The 25,644-nt window shown below is 36.7% G+C and overlaps 1 protein-coding gene across 4 annotated transcripts in view; it reads left to right on the plus strand.

Annotated features, from left to right (window-relative positions):
* Positions 1-4,831: 4,831 nt before the first annotated feature.
* The window catches only part of LOC150104472 (uncharacterized), a 209,024-nt gene continuing 188,211 nt past the window's right edge, over positions 4,832-25,644 (plus strand). For 3 of the 4 annotated variants that reach the window (XM_090395653.1, XM_090395655.1, XM_090395656.1), the window contains exons 1-2: positions 4,832-4,948; positions 12,408-12,542. The gene's annotated coding sequence lies outside the window, so the exon portion shown is untranslated. The remainder of the gene's footprint in view (positions 4,949-12,407; positions 12,543-25,644) is intronic. The other variant, XM_090395654.1, reaches the window with a different exon arrangement.

Consider the following 25,644-nt stretch of genomic DNA (forward strand, 5'->3'; position numbering starts at 1 on the left):
TCTAAGCCTTTTTTCGACCGGTTCCCGAGTTAGTCGATCTCTGGCACGGGCAAGCGGGTTTTTCCTCCCGGAAACTCGGGTTTTTCGTCCTGTAAACTCAAGAAAATCGACCGTAGAACCCACATTATTTCAGACATTAAATATATTGTGTTAGGGTTAGGGATCACGAGATGGCGGCACATTTGAGCCGTCTCTCTTCACTCAGTACCGCTTAATTAGTGATAGCCTTGGGCCATCTATCTCTGATTGGTACCAGTGGAGATTAAACTGCCCACTCAGTCTCCAAAAGTTAGATAGGGCTAAATGGCCTCGCCTACTCCCCGTATACGGGAATAAAAAGGCGTTAGCTGATTTTTTTTTTTTTTTTTGATATCTTGTCATTATTCCTCTCGTTGTGGCGAATGAGCCTACGTTAACAGCACCTTTGTCTGGGATTATGCTTTTTGTTCAGATAGTGGGTTATCAATATTATCTACCACTAACTACGGGGGTTCCATTATCGGTATAAGTTTTATTTTTCCTTCTTCTTCTCCTTCTTCAATTAGGCCGAGTTTCCTCCATTGCTGTGTTGTTATGCTTTTGGTTTGTGTAGTGTTTATGATTTCCTTTAAATAATTGTTAATTTTTGCTAGTATGTCTGGTCTGGTGTCTCTTCTTCCGTGTATTTTGTCACATCTGTGGGACCATATTGCATACATTGTTATTATTATGATTATTAGTTCTGTTTTTTTTCATTTTTTGGTCTTCCAACCAAAATAATGTGTTTTCAGAGAATGGTTGTGTCTTATGTAGGAATTTCTGTATGGGGTTCCATACTGTGGACGTTTTTCTACAGAACATCATAATATGATATATTGTTTCTGGGTCGGGACAGAAATGACACTTTGCTGGGCCTTGTAGTGGGATTTTTTTTGCTACACACCACATTTTTGTGGGGAGACAGGCATGGTGTACTTTATAGAAGAATGTTTTGTATTTTGGTGATATTGGAAGTAGGAAAACTTTGCTAAGCACTGGACTTAGCCTAATTTTTCCTTTTCTTATTTCCCTGTGTTGGGGAGGTAGGAATGTCACTTGACTTAATGTTTTATATAGTTTTCTTGGTTTGTGAGTAAGGTTTCGGTATCTGAATGTTTCATTTTATATGTGTACCCTTCGGCTATTTCGTTGAACATTCTCGGGCTTGGTTTTTTTATATCTGGAAGTGAGCTTATAAACCTATGCGGCAAACACTTTTGTAAGAATGTTGCCGCATAGGCATGATAGGTTTTTGTGTGTGCTCGGGCTGCTGTTATTGCCCTGCCGATGAGAGTTTTCAGATGGATGTTTAGCAATGCTAAACCTCCAGCTTCAACTTCATGGAAGAGTGTTGATCTGCGCATGGGTTCATACCGAGAGCCCCAGATGTATGTAGCGCATAGCCTGTGTATTTTTTCGGCCCACCTTCCGTGATACGGAGTGTTGTGTATCTTGTACCACAGGCGAAATGTTAGGTAGATGTTGCAAACCCGGGCCCTTCCTCTGACGGACAGCTGTCTAGGGCGCATTGCATTAATTTTCTTCTTTATGCCGTCATGGAGTTCTTTCCACTGTTCTTCGTGTGATTCTGAGCTTCCGATGTTGATGCCCAGAACTGGTATGTAATTATTCACCTGTATTCCTGAAGGAAACCTTGGTTGGTTTTCCCACTTGCCAATTATTTTGCAGTGGGATTTTTCCAGATTCACATTCGGTGCTGAGGCTTTGCTGAAGTCCTTTATTATTTTGAGTGTTGTGTCCAAGGATTTTTGTGTTCCTAGTGTTAAAGTGACGTCATCAGCATATGCCAAAATTTTGGCGTCACTTTCTCCGTGTATATGTGTTCCTTTGATATTGTTGTTTGTGTTAATGGCTATAATGAGTGGTTCTAGGGCTAGAACAAATAGAGCCATGGATAGTGGGTCTCCTTGCCGGATGGAACATTTTATTGGGAAAGAGGCTGAGAGATATTAAATTTACTCAGCCATATGTGCTGAGCTATATGGTTTCTGAAAGCCTTGGTTTTTAGTATCTGGAAAAGGCATTATGCTCTCTTGTGTCGAATGTTTTGTTTGAAATCGATAGATGATAGTTTATTCAATGTGTACCTTGTTGTCCAAAACCTAAGGACAACCACTCTTTCTGATTATTACAACTACATATTCAGACGAATCGGCTTGTGGAAATTTGCATAACTCATGATTTCGTGTAGAGAGTGGGTTTTTCGAATCGTGCGCAAGTGGAATATGTGGTAGCACTCAGAAGGATAAAAGTTAAAAGGCTACTCTAAGCGAACTGTGTTTGAAGGTCGTTCTTTTCGTAAAGGAATAATGTTTCAAATACGGATGTCTTGTAATGTCTCAACGACATCATATAGATGATTTAACACGGAGAAGAGTTATTGGAAGGCTTGAAGAAGGCTGTAAAAATACTGATATTGCCAGAGAGTTTGGACTCTCACATATCGTTGTATCCAGGCGATTGGCAGGTTTTCCGACCAATGGGATGCATTATAGACGTGTGCTAATAGGTCACCCTTGCTCCACTATGAAGACAGGTGTTTGGTTATAACAGCCAGGGCCTTCGTTATGTGCAGTCTCAGTAGGCTCCAGCTGCCCACCCCGCACCTCTGGCCCCGCCGCCTCGGGAAAAGTGTAAGTACCCCCCTGATAACGGCAAAAATTAATTGACTCACAACAGCAGGTTTGCTTTTAAGTAGGCTCCATTCAAGCACAGATATTCTGATATCTCGACAAACTTTGGTAAGACGTCTGCAAGAAGTAGGCCTATACTCCTGACGTCCTGCAGTGTGCATTGCTTTATCGACAGCTTATCGCAGAGCACTTTTTCAATGGTGTTGTACCCATAAAAAATGGACAAGACATCAGTGGGCTAATATATTCTTTGCAGATGAGAATCGTTTTAGCCTTTCCTCCTTTAAAGTGGTACTGCTTACCAGGGCCGGCCATCTCGGGGGGGGCGTGCAGTTGGTGCAATGTACCCGGGCCCCACGATCGAGTGGGCACAGTCGATAGACATTTGCGGAAACGTATTATATTTCGAATGTTTTTTTTTTTGTATTCCTGTACCAAAATCATTTGCAGGTAAGAGGTTTCACAATACGTTTATTTCGAATCCTTTAATTTTTACCTTTGAAAAATATTTTAGGGCCCCAAAAGGTTTCTTGCACCCTGCCCCCCTTTGTAGAGAAGGCCGGTCCTGCTGCTTACCATCTCAAGGATGTTATTGAAAGATATGCACCGATCTACAAGTTCTGGAATAAGGGACCAGGACTGGTGAAGGATATTGCAGTAAAGTTCTTTAATGTCATGTTATATTGTTCCGTGGTGCTGTAGGCGAAGCATTCATTTTTGTGGAGGACAGTGCCCTATCTCGTTGTACAGGAGCAGTCTAGTCGCTTCTGGAAACCGAAGATATTAATCGAATTTAATGGCCAGCACGCTTCCGATCTCAGATCCCTATATAGAACACGTTTGGGACGCAATAGGAAGACGTATTGCATTTCGAAATTCCTTTCCAGAAAACAAACAAGACCTTATCCTTGCTCTGAAGGAGGAGTTGGCCAGTTTTCCTCAAGAACTCCAGAATCATATGCCAAGCATGGTACGACGTTGTGAGAGCTGCATCGCCATTTGGTGTGGACATATTCCATATTGAAATGTCTCTCCGCATAGTTTTCTGTAATCATTGTACTTTAAATAATTAACTACGCCTTTAGGGAGTTTGTAACTTTTGCCAAAAACGTATTGCAATTTAATTTGTAAAATTATAACATATTTTTGTGTAATTAATATATTATATGCTGTGAAGAAATTTATATCCATGTTTTGTTGTAGTCATGAAAGTGTCTTCATGTTCAGATAAAAATGTAGTTCTTCCTTAGCTTTTGAACACCAGTGTATTTTAAAATGACTAGCATATTGTAAAATGCACATTACTGCCATTCTAAGCCTTTTTTCGACCGGTTCCCGAGTTAGTCGATCTCTGGCACGGGCAAGCAGGTTTTTCCTCCCGGAAACTCGGATTTTTCGTCCTGTAAACTCAAGAAAATCGACCGTAGAACCCACATTATTTCAGACATTTAAAAATATATTGTGTTAGGGTTAGAGACCACGAGATGGCGGCACATTTGAGCCGTCTCTCTTCACTGCGTACCGCTTAATTAGTGATAGCCTTGGTCCAGCTGTCTCTGATTGGGTACCAGTGGAGATTGAACTGCCCACTCAGTCTCCAAAAAGTTAGATAGGGCTAAATGGCCTCGCCTACTCCCGTATATACGGGAATAAAAAGGCGTTAGCTGATTTTTTTTTTCTGATATATTTCGGCGATTACACCACATTTTTTATTCAGTCAGTTATATAAAACACTGAAATAATAGTTCCCGAAAAGTTTCGTAAATCGTAGGATTTACATCTTCAGGGGGTAAATAGTATAACTTAAAGTTTAAACAAGAGAATTAATAAATACAAATCATAACCGTCTGGCTATTCATAAAACTCAAATAACAGAATGCAGATATATAACGTTATTGACGTTGAACAATACTGGACGATGTCACGTGTTCTTGTTTTCGTTCATACAGTCCGAGCTCAGATTGAGGTAGATTTTTTATTAGAGCTGACCACACTTGATGGAGAATTAAACTTTGATTTTTATTGCATTGGGTTGGGGTTTTTTAGCATATTAGCAGCTTCTTTAAATTTTCTTATATAACTGTTGTTTTCTATGTATGACATCGTGGTTTTTTGCCAGAGTACATCTAGTACCGTAAAAAAATTGCAGGTGGCAGTAATGGTATGCTACTTCAAATTTGGAAGTTATGCTTGCTAGGTCGTGTGGTTCTGGTTAAATGCTGATGATATGTCTAGACGTGGAATTATAATTTTTGTTTTCATTACTTTATTTTGAGGTAATTTCATGTGAGATTCTGTCATATGTGGGTGGATATATACATGTCATCTATGTGTGTCTATCTATCTATATATACACACAATCGCGTGGAGTCCAAAATTGTTCTTGTCAAATGGGATATCACTACTTAATAAAAATTTCGCATTCAGTTAAAAGTGGCTTCCGATTTAATGCACGCAAAGTTAATAACTCACTATTAGGTAGCATTTGTTTTCTGATCTGATAATTCTAGAGAAAAAAGAATACAGCTTGATTCGCAAGAAATACATTTTTGTCCGAAAGAACTGGACTCGAATTCGTATCATCTACGAATATATGTAAATTTCCCCTTCTGGAAAGTTTGGTTGTTACTTTAGTTTTTACTTTCAAAAAAGTATTAAATTATTGAATAATTTGAATATATTGATATATGAAGATGGTCATCTCCAATTTCTTGGTATTAAAATCGCCCATTATAATTATGTAAAATTCTTTAGAATTATTTAATGTGGATTCTAATGTTTCATATAAATCTTCTACCTCTTTATCTGGATGTGGCATATATTTGTGTAATTTTCATTTGGTATCTTTTATTTATGAAGAGACTTAGTTCAGCTATTCTTGATGTTTTATCTTAAGAGGTACCTGTGGCATAGTAAATTAATAATAGAACACGTATAAATCACAGTAATAACTTTAATTAAATAAAGGTACAAATATTTTGTACTGAAAATAACAGTACATCCTCAGTGTAGAACAAACAGTTAAAAGGAATGGGACACAAAGTAAAGAACAGTCGGTGGATCACCAAATAAATTGTTGCTGTGTGCCAGAAGATTAATTACCAAATTATTATTAAATAATTCTTTAAAGAGAATAAATTCATTGATGGTTACATAAAATAAGAGTCTCCCAAACTTTTGGGAGAGAGAGAGAGAGAGACAGTCATTTCGATTTAAATTCGGCCGATGTAAGAGGGCTTCGCAACTTTCTTTAAAAAGGTGTTCATATTTATACCTACATCTGTGGAGAAGACAAGCTTAATCCCACTGAATATTATGATTAGTATCAATGCTATGTTGTGCTAGCCCAGACTTATGAGGTTTCATGTATTCGATATAATATTGATGTCCCTTCATTCTTTTTTCCACAGAATGGTTTGTTTGTCCAAAATAAGATACATTGCATTCACATGGTATCTGGTAAACACCAGCTAATGATAGAGATGACAATTTGTCTTTTGTAGATGGCAACAAGTGATTTCTTGTTGATAGGAAAACTTGTCGAAATGACTGTCTCTCTCTCTCTCCCCCAAAAGTTTGGGAGACTCTTATTTTATGTAACCATCAATGAATTTATTATCTTTAAAGAATAATTTAATTTAGCGATTAATCTTTTGGCATGCAGCAACAATTTATTTGGTGATCCACCTACTGTTCTTTACTTTGTATTCTATTCCTTTTAACTGTTTGTTCTACACTGAGGATATACTATTATTTTCAGTACGAAATATTTGTACCTTTATTTAATTAAAGTTATTACTGTGGTCTATACGTGTTCTATTATTAATTTATTCTTGATGTTATTTTATTAACAAATAGGACATTGTCCTTGAATGTTTTATTTATTTATTAGAAATTCTACACCATCAGTTGAGTTTCTTTCACATTCACAGTGGCAAAATAGATGTCCTTTTAATTGCATGAAGTTTTCTTCTTATCTTCGATAGGCCCACAACATCCCATTTTATATGGTCCAATTCCTTCATTAGTTATTCTAATCTATCATCATCCCGGAGAGATCTGCAGTTACATGTTCCTATTGATATCATTCTGTCATTGTAAATGGTCTTGAAGTGAGTAAAGATAGTGGAGACTGTAGCACATTTTTTGACCTAGACCCCTCTGCCTAAGTCCAGAATATGTCCATTTTAATGCTGGGCAATGGACGAGCCAGTATGTAAGCTTCCTATTTGATTCATTATTATCATCATGGGGGGGGGGGTTGGCTTTATAGCACAATGCTGGCCAGATGGGTTGGTGCCTTATGGTAGTGCAACCATTGAAGACTCTCCGTCCATGCCTGCAGTTGTCTGATTCTGAGCCTTGCTGATATTACTTGTCGTTAGCCTCAGGTCAGTACTGGTAGTGCTGTTGTTCACTGCCACGGCAAGTGCTTTTATGGCAGCACTGGCTCACCTGACATAGTTCTGTTATAGAGTTTTTGTGAAGTTTTGAGTGAGACAAAGTTGCCTTCTCTGCTCCACCTTCTCCCCCCACACTCTGGTAGCAACTATCACTGTTGGTCCATAACTGCTTACTCATCAGAGTTGCCTCTGCTTATATTGCATCTAACCTACATATCTGGAGGACATTCCACCATCCGCCACCTGTGGATGCACTCGGTAACAGTAAGCTCTGTCCCGAGTCTGGTAACCCAGGCAGCTCTTTTTGGAACAAAGTTCATAGTATCTTGATAGATACAAAGGTACCTCCCATTCACTTATTGAATGTTATTGAACTGAAAAAAATTTATTCACTGCTGAGCAAAAACAAGTTGGTGGGAATGATTAATCAATCTTAGCAAGATGAATCCTTGAACTGGAATAGTGAGACTGCCAACAAGTGAATAGTAAATAAAAGGAAATATTAAATAGGTGTTCTGTTTCAATATTCAGATTCTGTGTAAAGAATTAACGATTTATGCTTCTTGTAATAAAATTGCCTGAGGTCAGAATATTTATATATTCTGACCTCAGGCATTTATTTATGCTTTATTTAGCATATATATATATATATATATATGCTAAATAAAGAAAGACTGCATAGTCCCATTTTGAGAAAAGGCTTGTTTGAATAATAACTGACTAATGAACATTAATTGTTTGCAGGAATTCATTGTGGAAAACAAAATATTCAGTCTAGTAGACTGATTAGGCTCATGTAAAATGCCAGCCTCGTTGGCCGAGTGGTTATCGTATCCGCTCTCCAGCCAAAAGACTGTGGGTTCGAATCCTGCTGTGGACATGGATATTTGTGATTGTCTGTGAAAATACTAGTGGTGATAGTGGGTAGTAGATTGTGTTGGGGTAGATGATGATGATGATGGTTGCATTTCGTTGTAGTTGGTGGATTAAGTGGTGGGGGCAGAGAGTTGTAGAGTAGGTGCCCTAATCTTTAAATGTACCTGTGGCATAACTATAAATAATAAATTATACTATAACCACAGTAATTAACTTTAATGAAATAAAAGTACAGATATTTCATGCTGAAATGAACAGTACATCATCAGTGTAAACCAGAGCTTCCCAAACTGTGGGCTGCGTCCCCCTTGGTGGCTGTAAGTTTTGTTGAGGGGGGGCCATGAAATAATGAAAACAAATTTAAAAAGTTTTAATACTAAGTAGAGGAAGGTCCAAGGAATGAGTTTAAAGAAAAGGTATTGGAAGGAGTGAAGTTACCAGAGGATGTGGAAGAATGGTGGGACGTAAATGGTCAGAATATTAAAAAAAATTGGAGAAGACGTGCTCGGTGTAACATCAGGAAAGGGGCCACCTGAGGATAAGGAGGCATGGTGGTGAAATGAGGAGGTACAGTTGGAGATCAGGGAAAAGAAAGAGGCAAAGAAAAAATGTGACATGACTGGAACCAGAGCTGACAAGGAGGCATATAGATTAGCAAAGAGAGCTGTGGCAAGGGCAAAGGTGAGGGCAGTTGAAGAGGTTTATGAAGTACTGGAGAGAAACAGTGGTGAAGCTAAGTTGTTGAGAATAGCAAAAGCTAGACATAAGGCCTCGAAAGACATAACATCAGTTAAGCAGATAAAGGATGCCACAGGAGTAGTACTACAAGAGGAGGACAAAGTCAGAGGAAGATGGGAAGAATATTTTCGTAATCCACTAAATGAGGAGAATCAAAAAGAGAAGTGTGAGTATGGAGAGGCAAATGAAGGATCGTTGCAGGACATAAGCAGAGAGGAAGTGTATTGGGCACTGAGAAAAACAAAGAATGGAAAGGCTGGGGGGGGGCAGACCAGATACCTGGAGAAGCTTGGGCAGTGAGGGCATAGACATGTTATGGAATCTGATGAGGAAAATAGCCCAACAGGAAAAGATACCAGAGGAATGGAGGAAAAGCATTCTCATCCCAATCTACAAGGGAAAAGGAGATGTTCAAGATTGTGGCAACTATAGACGGATCAAGCTGATGTCACACATGTTGAAGATATGGGAAAGAGTAATTGAAGGAAGGATATGGCGGGAAACAAAAATTGGTGAGGAGCAATTTGGATTTATGCCAGGAAGAGGGACAACGGATGCAATATTTGCGCTAAGGCGATTGATGGAGAAATATAGGGAGATGCAGGTGGAGCTACATATGGTGTTTATAGACCTGGAAAAGGCGTACAACAGAGTGGCCAGACAGGAGGTAAGGAGGTGTATGAGGAAGAAGGGGGTGTCGGAGAAGTACGTGAGGTTGGTGAAGGAGATGTATGAGTGAGCGAAAACTCAGGTCAGATCTAGTGTCGGCATGACAGAGGAGTTCCCATTGTCGTAGGACTCCATCAGGGAGTCCTACTCTGAGCCCCAACATCTTTGATGTGGTCATGGATGTACTAGTGGAGGACATCAAGAAGGAGGCACCAGGGAGCATGATGTTTACCGATGATATTGTTCTCTGCGAATCATCACGAGAGAAGCTTGAAAAGACCCTGGAAGAGTGAAGAAAGGTATTGGAGGAGAGAGGCATGAAAATTAACCGGGTAAACACCGAATATATGTCAACAGGGAGCGATGAGGATATGATCATATGACTCCAGGGTAAAAGGTTAACTTCAGGGAAGAAATTCAAGTACCTTGGGTCAGTCGTCGAGAGGAATGGTGATCTGGATGAGGAAATACAGCACCGAATAACATGCGGCTGGAGGAAGATGAGTGGGGTCCTATGCGAAAAGAGAGCAAGTTTTAAGATGAAAGGAAAGCTGTATAAGATGGTGGTGAGGCTGGCGATGCTCCATGGCGTGGAGACGTTGCCTATAACAAAAGCACAGGAGAGGAAGATGGAGGTAGCTGAGATGTGGATGTTGAGATGGATGAGTGGTGTGATAAAGGAGGACAGGATAAGGAATGACTACATCAGAGGGATGGTTAAAGTGGGACCAATTGGCAAGAAGATACAAGAAAGTAGGCTGAGGTGGTTTGGGCATGTTGAGAGGAAGGGTGAGGAGTATGTTGGTAAACGAGTGGAGTATATGGAGTTGGAGGGAAGGAGGAAAAGAGGCATGCCCAAGCTCAGGTGGAAGGATAAGATGACAGAGGATCTTAGGGAGAAAGGATGGAGTCCGAAGGATGCCCTGGACCGGAGAATCCGGAAGAAGATTAAAGATGTGAACACCGACCCTGTTTAACACGGGATAAGGCATAGCGAAAGAATTTAATTTTTATTTCTATTTTGTTCTTTTTTATATTTTAATGGAAAAAATCGCACATTGGTGTTGGTTCACAAATTTTGCTTCCTGGGTATTTTGGCGCTTAATGAATATTAGTTAATCTATGCTTATTCATATAAGTTTCATTTCAAAGATATTGATAAGAAGCACAAAAAAAAAAAGATTAAAAATGCAAAATCTTGAATATAAATTGTATTGAATATAAATAGAATAAATATTATAATAGTATATGTCTGTATTACGATTTTTTTTCGATGGGGTCTGTGAAATATTTTAATTTTTCCAAAGGGGGCCTTGTCATCCATAAGTTTGGGAAGCACTGGTGTAGACAATAGGCAATTCAAAGGAATGGAATACAAAGTACATAACAGTTGGTGGATTACCAATTAAAAACTGTTGCTGTGTGCTAGAAATTAATATTAATAAAGAATATTATTAAAATTATTCTTAAAAACTATTTTGATTTTTTTTTTTTTTTTTTTTAATCTTTTTTTTCTTACAACAGATCAATAGCCTTCACCAATGCATTCAGTTCACCATGGAAAAAGAAAAGGCTGGTAGTTTACCATTCTTGGACATCCTTCCTACACGCACAGCCTCTGGTAATCTATCAGCCAGTGTTTATCGAAAACCTACCTTTACATTCATCAAAAGTCTGCTCATCACACCTCTAAAAAAATTGGTGTTATCAAGTCTTTAATTAATAGAGTACATAAAGTGTGCTCCTCTCCCTCAAGCTTACAACAAGAACTTTTCACCATCAAAACGTTAATGGAATTTAATGGTTACAACCCTAATCAAATCCAGCAGATAATCAACTCGTATGTTCCAACACCTCAGGATTCTGCAACAGACCTGCAGGGTTCCAATCCCTTATATTTCTGGTTTCTCGGAACTGATTGGCAGAATTTTGAAGAAGTATCATCTCATTCCCACATAGTTTTCGATCAACAAAATTTCTCACTTGTTGCCATCTACAAAAGACAAATTGGCACCTCTATCATTAGCTGGCATTTACCAGATACTGTGTGAATGTAATCTATCATACTTTGGACAAAGCCGTTCTGTAGAAAAAAGAATTAATGAACATCAGTATTATATTGTATACATGAAACCTCAAAAGTCTGGTCTGGCACAACATAGTATTGACACTAAACATGATATCCAGTGGGATAAAGCTTGTCTCCTCCATAATATAAATTTAAATATGAATGCCTTTTCAATGAAAGTTGCAAAGCCCTTTTACATCAGCCAAATCTGAATCGACACGATTCTCTCTCTCTCAAAAGTTTGGGAGAGTCTTATCTTATGTAACCATGGAGAAAAAAAAGTTTTTAAGAATAATTTTAATAATATTCTTTATTAATATTAATTTCTAGCATGCCGCAACAGTTTTGAATTGGTAATCCACCGACTGTTATGTACTTTGTATTCCATTCCTTTGAATTGCTTGTTGTCTACACTGATGATGTTCTGTTAATTTCAGTATGATATATCGGTACTTTTATTTCATTAGAGTAGGTGCCCTCCCTCGATGAGACTTTGGACTCCCTGGAGGTGTCACATAATAATAATTTTTCGTCACTAATATCAAAAGTTTGGGTTTTGTTTTCAAATTCTTTCACTTTTTCCTTAGTAGTTTATAAAATAGTTCATTTGGTGTTGCAATGAATAACCGTCAACACCTAAGCTTATTTATTAAATTTCTCCTTAGTAATATATTTGATTCTCCATTTCACGTGTGAGGTTGCTTAGGTCAGTGCTAGATAACTAGGAGCCCACCTTCACATAGCCATTAGAGAATGAATAGCAACCACTGGGATTTACAACTTAATATACATAGTACAATCTTTTACAGCCTTTTTTTTTTTTTGGTAGGTGTTCTGTTAATAGATGTTTATCTGGTGCTGAATGAATGAGGATGGGCTGGAAATTTGGATCCCAGTTAGCGAGTTTGTGCATATGTAATATTCATGTTCTTATTCATCTGGATATGCTTATTAATTTTTTTCTCTCTTTCTCTGACTTAGCTTGAAGAAAATAGCTACCCACGACTGCCAAGCCACATCCTGCATTCTGGCTTGGATAACTGTTGCCTTCTGTAACTGACATCTAATTAGTAAGCAGCCAAAGACCTTAAGATAACACAAACTAAGGAAGTTTAGGTAATGGTTAAGTAATATTTCTGTTTAGATAATGTATTATAACTTACGAGGAAAAAAAAGAAATGATATTCCTGCTATGTATAGTTGGGAATCTATAGTATCAATAGTACATTAATACCTATGGTATTAATGTACTACAGATTGATTAGCTAAGGATCAGCTAATCTAAGATACTAAACATGAATATTTTTTCAAGCCTCCAATAAGCAGGGTTATCTAATACCAGGCAATGAAAGGCATCTTTAAACCTATCTAAGTTTCCATGTTATATTCAAGTTAAAGCAAATAGTTTGGGCATGTAGTTATATCCATGACAGTGCTTTTTATATTGAAAGCTGTTGCTTATACTATGAATTGCTCTTAACATCTACTTCACCAAGGAATCATAATTCCCCCCTCCCTTCCCCACAAAGTATCTTTTCCATTCATTGGGGAAAATTATTTATACATGGTTAGCAATATATTGACATTGTAGTCTTATTTGCTGCAACCATAATTCCATTCATCTTCTAGTATGTTGCCTGAATGTGCATTTAACCATTACACTGATTTGAAAATTGTAAGACAGCGCTACTATTAGTAATAATATTTTTTATTTATTTATTTTTTATTTTTGCTTGGTTGGAAAATATATTACTATTATTATGGGCGACTCCAGGGAGTCCTTAGACTCATCGAGGGAGGCCCTAAACATCATGTCCACACAACTATACGACATTCTCACAGTATCTATCATACTTTGCCTTGAACTCATTTACTGTCATAGCACCCACAACAGACTCTGGCAGCTTATTCCACTCATTTACCACTCTAAAAGTAAAGAACTCGGCTCTAACACCCCTGCTAACCACACTCTTGCCCAGCTTCCATAGGTATCCCCTAGTTCTCCCACCCCAAGTCCTGATCTCAAAAATATCCTCTGAATTAATCCTATAGAAACCCTTTAGCAATTTGAATGTCTCAATCATATCTCCCCTTTTCTGCCTATCAACTAATTTCTGCAACCCACAAATCTTCAACCTGTTCTAATATGACTTAGACCTGCTATCATTTTAGTCACTCGCCTCTGGATCCTCTCCACCTCCTCCCCATCAAGAAGGAACCTAGGTGACCAAATCTGGGCACAATAGTCAAGATGAGATCTTATCAAGGCTCGGTACAGAGGTACAATAACTTGCTTGTCTCTGCTCGTCAAGGTATTTTTCAACAACCAAGTGAGTTGATGAGCTGATTTAGCTACTTTTGCAATGTGTCCCCCTAAACTTCATCTCCCTATCCACCAACACTCCCAAGTCCCTGGCCTCATCAATCTCTTGGAGTACAGTTCCACCAATGTGGTATACTGCTGCTAATCTTTTCACCCCAAAATGCATAACCTTACATTTTGTCACATTAAATTGACATCCATTCTCCTTAGCCCAGAACTCCAATCTATCCAAGTCATCCTGCAAGATTTTGACATCTTCTGCATTCACTATTGCCCTACCCAACTTTGCATCATCAGTGAACAAATGAACTGTTCCTCTTAGATCCTTCCCTATATCATTAATGAACAAATTAAACAGCAGTGGTCCAAGAACAGAACCCTGTGGCACACCACTAGTCACAGGCCATCTTTTGGACTCTACTCCTGAATAAACTACTCTTTGATATCTCTCCATCAACCACCCAGCTATCCATCTCACCAACCCTATATCCATTCCCATATGTTGTAGTTTATGGATTAGAATTCCATGTGGTATCCTGTCAAATGCCTTAGCCAGGTCCAGCAGTATCACTGTAAATCCGTTACCCTTATCCAGTTCAGCCGTCACCGTGTTATAAAACGTGAGCCAGTTACTGAGGCATGATCTACCCTTCACAAAGCCATGCTGTTCCCCCGTACAGTATCTCATTTTCATCAATTTATTCTTGTATTTTTCCCTTGACTACTTTCTCTAAGACCTTGACGACGACTCCTGATATGCCGATTGGTCGGTAATTTGCAATCGTAGTCTTGGATCCTCCTTTATACAGTGGAACTATTTCCCCCTCTTTCCATACATATGTGAACATATATGAAATTCTATTCATGTTTTTATTCCTTTTTTATCTAACTATAAGCAAACAAAATTTGCATGTGAAATATCTTCTAAGCTAGAGCAAGGTAGCACTCTCACCATAAAGAATGGCAGTATACATGTCTGAAGAGGGAATTTATTGTGCATTATGGAATACAAAGTAACTTGATATGAAGTCATCTGCTCTGTGTACATTATGAGCAATCAAGTCTTTAAGCTGATTTACTTAAACTTTTGTTTGCATAGATGAAATAAGGATGAAACCAAGAACATTTCTTGGCAAGTATAATATAAATAAATGATAATAATTGGTAAATAATAAAAATGGTAATTGTTATCTTTGATTAAGAGTTAACTTTTAATTAACTTTAATCAATATTTTTGATGACCATTTTGTTGTCATCATTAGAAGATTAAACATGCTATTATATTGACTTAACTGACCATTTTTCCAAGAAGCTCAGGCTAGGTGCTTGAGTTATGAAATCTGGTACTTTAGTTATTAGATTTTCAAAATACATTTTTTTTTTTTTTTAATATTGGAAGTTATGACAGACAAGTTTATTGAAATGGATTGAGCTTATATTACAGTAGTATGCAAACTGATAAGAGAAAGAATATACAGTTAATTACAGTAATCTGGCATTTATCCAACCACATCTAGAAGGCAGTTTGCCATTCTGATAATTGAAGTACATTTACATGTTGCCGTACTAGAAGTCACTTGACATCCAAGGGTCAGTTAATTGAAGGGTTGTAATTTTGAGAGTTGAATAAACAGTAGATTATTGTCATTGAATGGGCACCTAAAACTCATTGTTGGGGACCCAAACTATCCACACAACATCGTACCTCTCCTTGTAACCATTAACAGACAAAGCACTCTAAATGGCCCTGGCAACCCATTCCATTCATTCACCACTCTCCAAATCAGGGCCAGCGTAAGCAGGCATGCAGAGCATGCGGGCGCCGCTATGAAGGGGCGCTGCCACCGGGACATGGTTTGTAAGTTCATTTTTAAGAAACAAAATTTTTATCATAAAAACAAAAAATTTTTAGAATGATCAATATCAAAATAAATAAGGCCAGATACACCGAATAATAAAAAAAATTGTATATTGCCACCTCTTTGATCAGCCGGCTGTTTATAATTTTGCAGCGAGAGCAGGCTGAATGCTTGCTTGCAGAATGTTGTGTCTACTGCAGTCTATCTAAAGTGCAACGGTGAACAGTTTTTATGCGCAGAAACGAATTTTTGTACAAAACATTTGTTGCTAGTTAACCAGTCATAGGGTACACATCTCAGTAGGCTACTGACTATAGCGCATTGCGGACCATTATTTCGTCTCTTTGTCGTGTTGTGTAATATAGTACTCATCTCAGTATGCTACTGACAGTAGCGCAGTGCGGACTATTATTTCGTCTCTGTGTCATGTTGTGTAATAATTTCTTGTGGATATAAAATAGAAATGGAATCAAAAATTTAAAAAAAAAGTTATGCGGTGCACAAAATCATAAGCGTCATGCTGCGAAAGAAGCAGCTATTAAACAACAAACTGGGGCTCTTAATAAATTTGTTAAAATATTAAAATATTCTGATGCAGATTGTAACCAACTTGATACATCAGAAATCAGAGTTGAAGAACCATGCACATCATCCAGTTTGCATGAAACTACTATTGCAACTATTGAACAAGATAACAAGGCGCATGATTTAAGTGAAAAACAGTTAGGAGAAGATTTAGTTGTAGTTGACCACGAAACTAACACATTGTTAGTCTCTGTAAATTTAGAAGATCCAGGTGAATGGGGAAATATTGATGAAAAATTAAGAGTTGTTTTAATTGAAATGGGGCCTGTTGAAAAGAAAAATATAATATATCCCTTTTACTGTTTTTTGCTTTTGTTGCAAACGTTTTGCAACTACTGAATCAAGTAATCTTGTAGAAGGTTATAATGATTGGAGAAATGTAAATACAACTTTGCATAGACATGAGACTAGTTTAACTCTCATGAAAAATTTCTTAAAATGGAAGGAACTTGATAAAAATTTAAAAAACAAAACTACTATTGATTGCCAGAGTCAAAGCATGTATGAAATGGAAAAGAAACATTGGACGAGTGTTTTAGAATGCTGTATTGAAATTATAAAATTCCTTGGTAGCCAAAATTTAGATTTTTGCGAATTATCTGATAAATTATATGAAAGGAATAACGGCAATTTTTTAAAATTAGTCGAAGTTTGATCCCGTTATGGAAAATCATGTTGAAAGAGCCCTACAAAAACAATAGAGTACACTATTTGAGTAAAGACAGTCAAAATGAAATATTGGAAACTTTAAGTAACGCAATCAGGGATACAATTTTATTATCAATTCGAAAATCTAAATATTATTCCATAATTTTAGACTGCACACCGTATGCAAGTAAAACAGAACAAATGACCATTATTATTCATTTTGTTTCTTATGACAATGAAATTGTCAAGATCAGGGAAAACTTTTTAGGTTTTGCAGATATATCAGATTTCCACAGGACGTGGTTTATGTGCAACAATAATGAAACAACTGGAAAAATGGAACATTCCCATTGAAGACATGCGAGGTCAAGGGTATGATAATGGGGCAAATATGAAAGGGAAAAATTATGGGCTCCAAAATTTGCTTTTGAACAAAAATCCTAGAGCTTTTTACATGCTGTTTGCTGCTCATACTCTAAATTTAATCATTAATGATGCAGCCAAAGTGAATTCAGATACAATTAGTTTCTTTGCAATTATTCAAGAAATATACAATTTCTTTTCATTCTCTTACAAATGTTGGGCAATCCTTTTAAAGTTCGTAAAAAAATTAAGATTGAAACAGCCATCAGAAACACGATGGGGAAAGTAAAATTAATGCAATCCGCCCTCTATGATATCAATTAGGAGAAATTTATGATGCACTTTTTAAAATTTTAAACAATGAAAATTTTAATAAAGAAACTCAGCATGAAGCACAAACATTATGTGCTAAAATAAAGGACTACACATTTATTTGCTCTTTTATAACTTGGCATGATTTACTTAACAGAATAAACCCTGTGAGTAAAATGTTTCAAGACAAAAATATGAACTTTACACTTGCTTTAGAATCTATCGAAAACTTAAAAATATTCTTACAAGAGTATCGATCAGATACAAATTTTAAAGAAGTTCTAAAAACGACAAAAGAACTGAGTGAAGAGGTGGATGGAGAACAAGAATTTAAAACTGGTACGGAAGTTCGACGGTGAAAGAAGACGCAACAATTTGACTAAGAGTGTCATGACGAAACGCCACAATCGCAAGAAGATAAATTTAGAGTGAATGTGTTTTATACACTTCTAGACGTTGCAATGTGTTCGTTAATAGAACATTTTGAACAACTAAAAACATTATGATAATTTCAATTTCTTGTATATATTACTACAAATTAATAACAAAGATTTACGAAAAAATTGTGACGATTTAAAGATTCTCTTGAAGGGTGGTGACAATAAAAACATAAATGCAATAGAACTATATGACGAGTTATGTGTTTTCCGGGATATTTTTCGGAAGGATGATTTAAATATTCAAAACCCTTTCGATATTCTTAATTTTATTGTCTCCAATAATTTATCTTTCTGTAACTTTTCAATTGCTTTAAGAATACCATTAACCTTACCTGTTATTGTAGCGAGCGGTGAACGTTCCTTTTCCAAGTTGAAATTGATTAAAACCTACTTAAGAACAAGTATGCCAAAAAAAAGCTTGTTAGTTTGTATTGAAAATGATATATGTGTGGAATTAGACGTTAAGACCATTATTTCTAATTTTGTAAATATGAAATCAAAATCCCTAAAATTTAAATCAAAAAATTTCAAGTATATTTATTTTATTTAATTTTATTTTCTGTTATCCTGTAAAGATGTTATTTTTTGAATACTTATATTAAATGTTCTAATTATTTCTGAATTCTTTTCTTATTTTCTCATCTATCTTGAGTTTCTTTTATTTTCCTAAAAGATAGTTCCACTTATAAAAATTATTAAAAAATTTATACAAGTTACTAAGAATTTAGTAACTTGTAAAATGCAGAAATTTTTTAAACTTTAGTTCAAATAAATTTTAACTTTAATTAAAATTCATTTTAATTTTGTTAGCAATTCGGGTTGGTGAGAAGGCTATAATCCCTGTGTCATTATATTCAACGATTAAAGTGAAGTGGCTTTATCAAAATTTGCTTTAACTTTTGAGAATTTTTTGAATATTCGGGTTTTTAACGATTATCCTGCCTATCTGACAGATAAGCTTAGGTATTGATGGTTATTCATGACTTATTTTTCACAGTATTAACAACACCACAAACACTTTTATCAACAAAGATGTTTTATTAACGCTTATATTTCGCTGATTTTCACTCAGCATCATCAGAGCACAACGCACACGTAAACGCGACAGTGAATGAGTGAAACGATATAATTTCAAAAGACAAAAGATCTAGTCCTATTTTTTGGCGCCCTCTAACGAAAAAAAAAAAAAAAAAAAGCAGTTATCCAGGAGTTTTTCTTAGGATAACTGTCTCCCAAATTTTTGGCAAATTAATGCAACCATATTTGTTAAGGTTGGGAGAATTCTTCAAAGCCATTGCTGACTCAAAAAATAATCTTTCAGATCTATAACGACTCCTAAATAGCACATTCGTTTTCCTCCATCTAATCCTGTGTGAAGGAGTGTCCAAAGAGTGGTCTGCCAGTCCCGACTTGCCATAGTAATAGTAGCGAATGTATCTTTCATGTTCTTCCAGGCGGATGTTCACTGATCTTCCTGTTTGCCCATAATAGGCTAAGTCACAGTCACATGGAACTTCATACACTCCTGGGTGTGCTAAAGGGTGAAGTTTATCCTTAGGCGAACGGATCAGAGTTGTCAGCTTGACATGAGGTTTGAATGTGGTGCGAAGGCCATGTTTCAACAATACTTTGGCTATCTTTTCCGATGTACCTCTGATATAGGGAATAGAAATGGTCATGTTGTATTCTTGTGTATTAGGGCAGGGCAGAGTAATGGGCCTATGTAGTATTTTATCTATTTTGTAGGGATTGTAGCCATTGGCTAAGAACGTATGGTGCAGGTACTGGAGTTCAGTGGTCAGAGCTGTATCGTTAGAACAAATGGCTCTGGCTCTGTGTGTAAGTGTTTTTAAAATGCCGTACTGTTGGAGTGGATGATGATGTGATTGTTTATGTAGGTATCTTCCTGTGTGTGTAGGCTTTCTGTAAATAGAAAAGGATAGTGATCCATCTGATGATAGTGAAATTCTACAAACAGATTAATGGTACTGCTATGGGTTCCCCCCCCTCTCTCCCCCGTTAGCAAATTTTTACATGGAACAATTTGAAAACAAAGTACTTACCACAGCTACATACAAGCCACAAGTGTGGTTACGCTATGTAGATGATGTGTTTGCCATCTGGCCCCATGGACAAGATACTTTGGATGCTTTTGTCACCTACCTAAACAGCCAACACCCCAAAATTCACTTCATAGTAGAAAAAGAATCAAATAACTGTTTACCATTTCTTGACACATTAGTCACCTTTCAGATGGATCACTATCTTTTTCTATTTACAGAAAGCCTACACACACACACATAGGAAGATATACCTACATAAACAATCACATCATCATCCAGTCCAACAGTACGGCATTTTAAAAACACTTACACACAGAGCCAGAGCCATTTGTTCTAACGATACAGCTCTGACCACTAAACTCCAGTACCTGCGGCATACGTTCTTAGCCAATGGCTACAATCCCTACAAAATAGATAAAATACTACATAGGCCCATTACTCTGACCTCCCCTAATACACAAGAATACAACATGACCATTTCTATTCCCTATATCAGAGGTACATCGGAAAAGATAGCCAAAGCATTGTTGAAACATGGCCTTGGCACCACCTTCAAACCTCATGTCAAGCTGGCAACTCTGATCTGCTCATTATGGGCAAACAGGAAGATCAGTGAACATTCGCCTGGAAGAACATGAAAGATACATTCGCTACTATTACTATGGCAAGTCGGGACTGGCAGACCACTCTTTGGACACTCCTTCACACAGGATTAGATGGAGGAAAACGAATGTGCTATTTAGGAGTCGTTATAGATCTGAAAGATTATTTTTTGAGTCAGCAATGGCTTTGAAGAATTCTCCCAACCTTAACAAATATGGTCGCATTAATTTGCCAAAAATTTGGGAGACGGTTATCCTAAGAAAAACTCCTGGATAACTGCTTTTTTTTTTTTTCGTTAGAGGGCGGCAAAAAATAGGACTTTAGATCTTTTGTCTTTTGCAATTATATCGTTTCACTCACTCACTGTCGCGTTTACGTGTGCGTTGTGCTCTGATGATGCTGAGTTGAAAATCAGCGAAATATAAGCGTTAATAAAACATCTTTGTTGATAAAAGTGTTTGTGGTGGTGTTAATACCGTGAAAAATAAGTCATGGATTATCCAGCCTAGTCAACACCCTCGGTTCGTTACATTTCGTGAACCAACACGTGGCTGTTATGTCAAAATTTATTTAAGAAATTTCAAATAATTTAAATTTTTATTATCGTATAAGAACCACACACACACCCGGATCGTTACAGGGGGCGCTTAGATAGAAATTGCATGTGAGCGACAAAGACCCTAGTGCCGGCTCTGCTCCAAATGAAAGATCTTTGCTAAAGATCCTTGCATCTTTGCTAACTACATTCTTACCCAATTTCCAGGGATTACCTCCTCTAACCAAGTGCTAAAATATTTTCCCTGTATTAACTCTATAAAATCCTTTATAGGGTTAAAATACTAATATAGGGTTATAGGGTTAAAATACTAACAAGCAGAAATAACTCCCTTATCTCTGCTTTTAGTGTGCATTCTTCAGTAACAATGTAATCTTGTTAGCAGTATGCTCTCTAAACTTCAACTCTATATCTACTACTATGCTTAAATCCCTGGCTTCATCAATTTCCTGGAGTAAAAGTCCTTTAGTGTGGTACACAGCTTGTAATCTTTGCATCCCAAAATGCATAACTTTACTTTTCCACATTAAATTAACATCCATTATGTTTTACCCATGCTGTCATACTTACACAGCTAATTCTCTTTTTACATAATTTTGAAATAACACAGTTTAGAAAATAAAAACAATTCTATTTTTGCACTGTATATTTTGATTTAACACAGTTCAAATGGCTTATTTTTAAAATTTCTGTTTGAATTCAGTCCTGTTAAAAAGGATATTTCTGTTATAATTATCATTTCCTAGAATGGTACCTATGTACTTAAACTTGAATTTTGATGGACCCCCCCCCCCCCCCCCCCCCCCGATGTTTTAAATGTCAGGGATTACTCTATGCTACAGAATGTAGACAATTGTGGTGACAACAACAAAAAAAAAAAAAAAAAAAAAATCAATTTTTGTATTTACGACTCCCTCAAGTTAAGCCGACAGATGATCTATTATATTCACTTGTCGTTGGTTCCTGGAAGCAGAAGGGTGCTATGCTGATTCTTCAAAGTTAAGTTGGTCCATTATGGGAGTCTTGCCTATGTAAAGCTGCTTGCGGAGGAGTTAAGCTGTTTGCTAAACAATCATTTCTTATTTACAATTTGAAATGTTTACACATCTTGTGTTTTGTTCATGAAAGTTTTGTTCGTACAATAGAGTTATACGGGTATGTTAAATTTTAAAATTTTGTACGTGTAATATCAAATTAGTAAAATTAATTATTGATTATTTTCAGATATTTTCGTAACATTACCCATTAATCACGATGTCAGATAACTCAGTTAGACAGAAGAAGAAAAGAAGAACTATTTCTTTAGAAACTAAGATCCAAATTTTAAACCTTTTTTAGCAGCTGGAGAAGGTTCAACATTCTTAGGGAAATATTTTGGATTGAATGAAGCTGCCATTTCTTAATCGTTCTCATGATGGAATCATGAGAATGATTAAGAAAAATGAAGAGGCCATTATAAAATCTGTTCTTTATGGAACAAAATTAAGTGCCAAGTCATCATTGTATATTGATTATACGATAATGACCTGACTACAACATATGGGAATGGATATAGGGTTGGTGAGATGGATAGCTGGGTGGTTGATGGAGAGATATCAAAGAGTAGTTTATTCAGGAGTAGAGTCCCAAAGACGGCCTGTGACTAGTGGTGTACCACAGGGTTCTGTTCTTGGACCACTGCTGTTTAATCTGTTCATTAACGATATAGGGAAGGGTCTAAGTGGGACAGTTCATTTGTTCGCTGATGATGCAAAGTTGGGTAGGGCTATAGTGAATGCAGAAGATGTCAAAGTCTTGCAAGATGACTTAGATAGATTGGAGTTCTGGACTAAGTAGAATGGATGTCAATTTAATGTGACAAAATGTAAGGTTATGCATTTCGGAGTGAAAAGATTAGCAGAAGTATACCACATTGGTGGAACTGTACTCCAAGAGATTGATGAGGCCAGGGACTTGGGAGTGTTGGTGGATAGGGAGATGAAGTTTAGGGGGCACATTGCGAAAGTAGCTAAATCAGCTCATCAACTCACTTGGTTGTTGAAAAATACCTTGACGAGCAGAGACAAGCAAGTTATTGTACCTCTGTACCGAGCCCTGATAAGACCTCATCTCGACTACTGTGCTCAGATTTGGTCACCTCGGTTCCTTCTTGATGGGGAGGAGGTGGAGAGGATCCAGAGGCGAGTGACTAAGATGATAGCAGGTCTGTGGAATGAACCATATGAGAACAGGTTGAAGATTTGTGGGTTGCAGAAACTAGTTGATAGGCGGAAAAGGTGAGATATGATTGAGACATTCAAATTGCTAAAAGGATTCTATAGGATTAATTCAGAGGATATTTTTGAGATCAGGACTGGTGGTGGGAGAACTAGGGGACACCCATGGAAGCTGGGCAAGAGCGTCGTTAGCAGGGGTGTTAGAGCTGGGTTCTTTACTTTTAGAGTGGTAAATGAGTGGAATAAGCTGCCAGAGTCTGTTGTGGGTGCTATGACAGTGAGCGAGTTCAAGGCAAGGTATGATAGATACTGTGAGAGTGTTGAATAGTTGTGTGAACATGTTGTTTAGGGCCTCCCTCGATGAGTCTAAGGACTCCCTGGAGTAGCCCGTAGTAATAATAATAATAATAATAATATGAGAGACATTATAAAAGCAAAGTTGGAAAAGTTCCTAGTGATGTGAACAAAAGATTGCTCACAAAAAAAAAAAAAAAAGGAATACCTTTAGATGGAAATTCATTGAACAGAAAGTATTATGCTTCTACAGATTCAGGAAAAGGAGCCAACAATATCAAACAATAATTGTAATTTTTCTGCAAGCACAGGTTGGCTTAAAAAATTTCTCCAAAGATACTCGTTTCATTATGTAAAAATAAAAGGAGAAGCTGCATCTGCAGATGAGCCAGGAGCTAGGGAATTTCTTTCAGATTTGTCCAAAATTATTGAAAATGGTGGCTACACTCCTGATTAAGTTTGGAATGCAGATGAGATCAGCCTTTTTTGGAAAAAAAATGCGATGTAGAACTTATATAGTGAAATCGCAAAAAAGTGTTGATGGCTTTAAAGCAGCTAAGGATCATGTAGCTATTATTTTGCAGCAGTGCTTCAGGAGATCGTATATTAAAACCGTTATTCATTAATTGATCCCTAAGACCGCGGGCAATGAAAGGTGCCAATTTTAACTTGTTACCAGTGCACTGAATTGCAAACAAATAAAGGTTGGGTTACAAAAGAAATTTTAACGAATGGTTCCATCAGTGCTTTGTTCCAGAAGCTAAAATGCTATTTGATGGAAAAAAATCTGGACTTTAAAGTTTTATTGATTATAGAAAATGCACCTGGCCATCCTGTTTTAGAACACACCCAAATGTGGAATTTTGTTTTCTGCCACCTAATACAACATCCTTAATACAACCACTAGACCATGGTGTGATTGCTACCTTCAAAAACTTACTAGATAAGAATATTCCAATACATTTTGGATAAACTAGATAAGAATAATTTACTGACAGTTATTGATGTGTGGAAGAAATTTTATTTTTTAGATTGCATCAAACTTGCTTAGTTGGCATTATCAGAATTGAAACCGTCAACTTTAAATGCATGTTGGAAAGCTACTTGGCCAGAATCTGTGAAAAAGAAGAACCCTGTACCTTTGCATACAACTGAATATCCCAATATCATCAGATTAGCACAGGAAGTTGGCAGAGAAGGATTTGATGATTTTTCATCTGCAGATATTGAAGAATTGATGGTTGACAAGGCTGTTAATGATTTCATTAGCAATGAAATAATAGAAGCTGTCCTTGAGAATCTTGAAGAAAAAGAAAAAAAAAGTGATGATGATGAAGAGATTCCACTCACTGCAGAATTAATTAAAGAAGAGCTTCAAATGGCTAAATTGCAAAGTAATTTTCTTACACATGATCCAAATACTGAACGAACTGAACAGTTTAAAAGTGAACCGAAGTCTTATATGGTGCGATATGAAGAATTACACAAAGATCTGGTCAAAATAGGATCTAATCAATTAATTACAGGTCGTGGTAAAAAAAAATGAACCTTCAGAATTATTTGAAATTAGTGCTAATTTAGTTCCTTTTACTGAAGAAAACATTTTGCCATTGCAGTATGAACAAAACGGCCAAAGTGTTTCAAGTGATGGAATTGATTTAATTCCAGTCTCACACAAAAGAATGTGACTATTGTCAGAAAGTGACCACAAATAAAATTTAACTAATAACCATATGCATGGTTGCATTTGGGCCTTTTTCAAATTTTTGTTTTATTAGTGACACGCTATTTTCTTTAAGCAAGATTCATATGTATATACTTTAAATAAGTATTTAAAATAAAAAATATTCCAAATTAAAAATACCAAGAAATTATATGCTTGGTTAAATCGATTATTCAAGTGTAAGCAAACAAAGTTTGTGCCTGAAATCTTTCAGGACCGGGGCAACTCGTGGC

The sequence above is a fragment of the Typopeltis vanoorti genome, chromosome 7 (genome assembly GCF_054136105.1).
Source record: "Typopeltis vanoorti isolate ZY-2024b chromosome 7, IOZ_Tvanoo_1.0, whole genome shotgun sequence".
Lineage (NCBI taxonomy): Eukaryota > Metazoa > Arthropoda > Arachnida > Uropygi > Thelyphonidae > Typopeltis > Typopeltis vanoorti.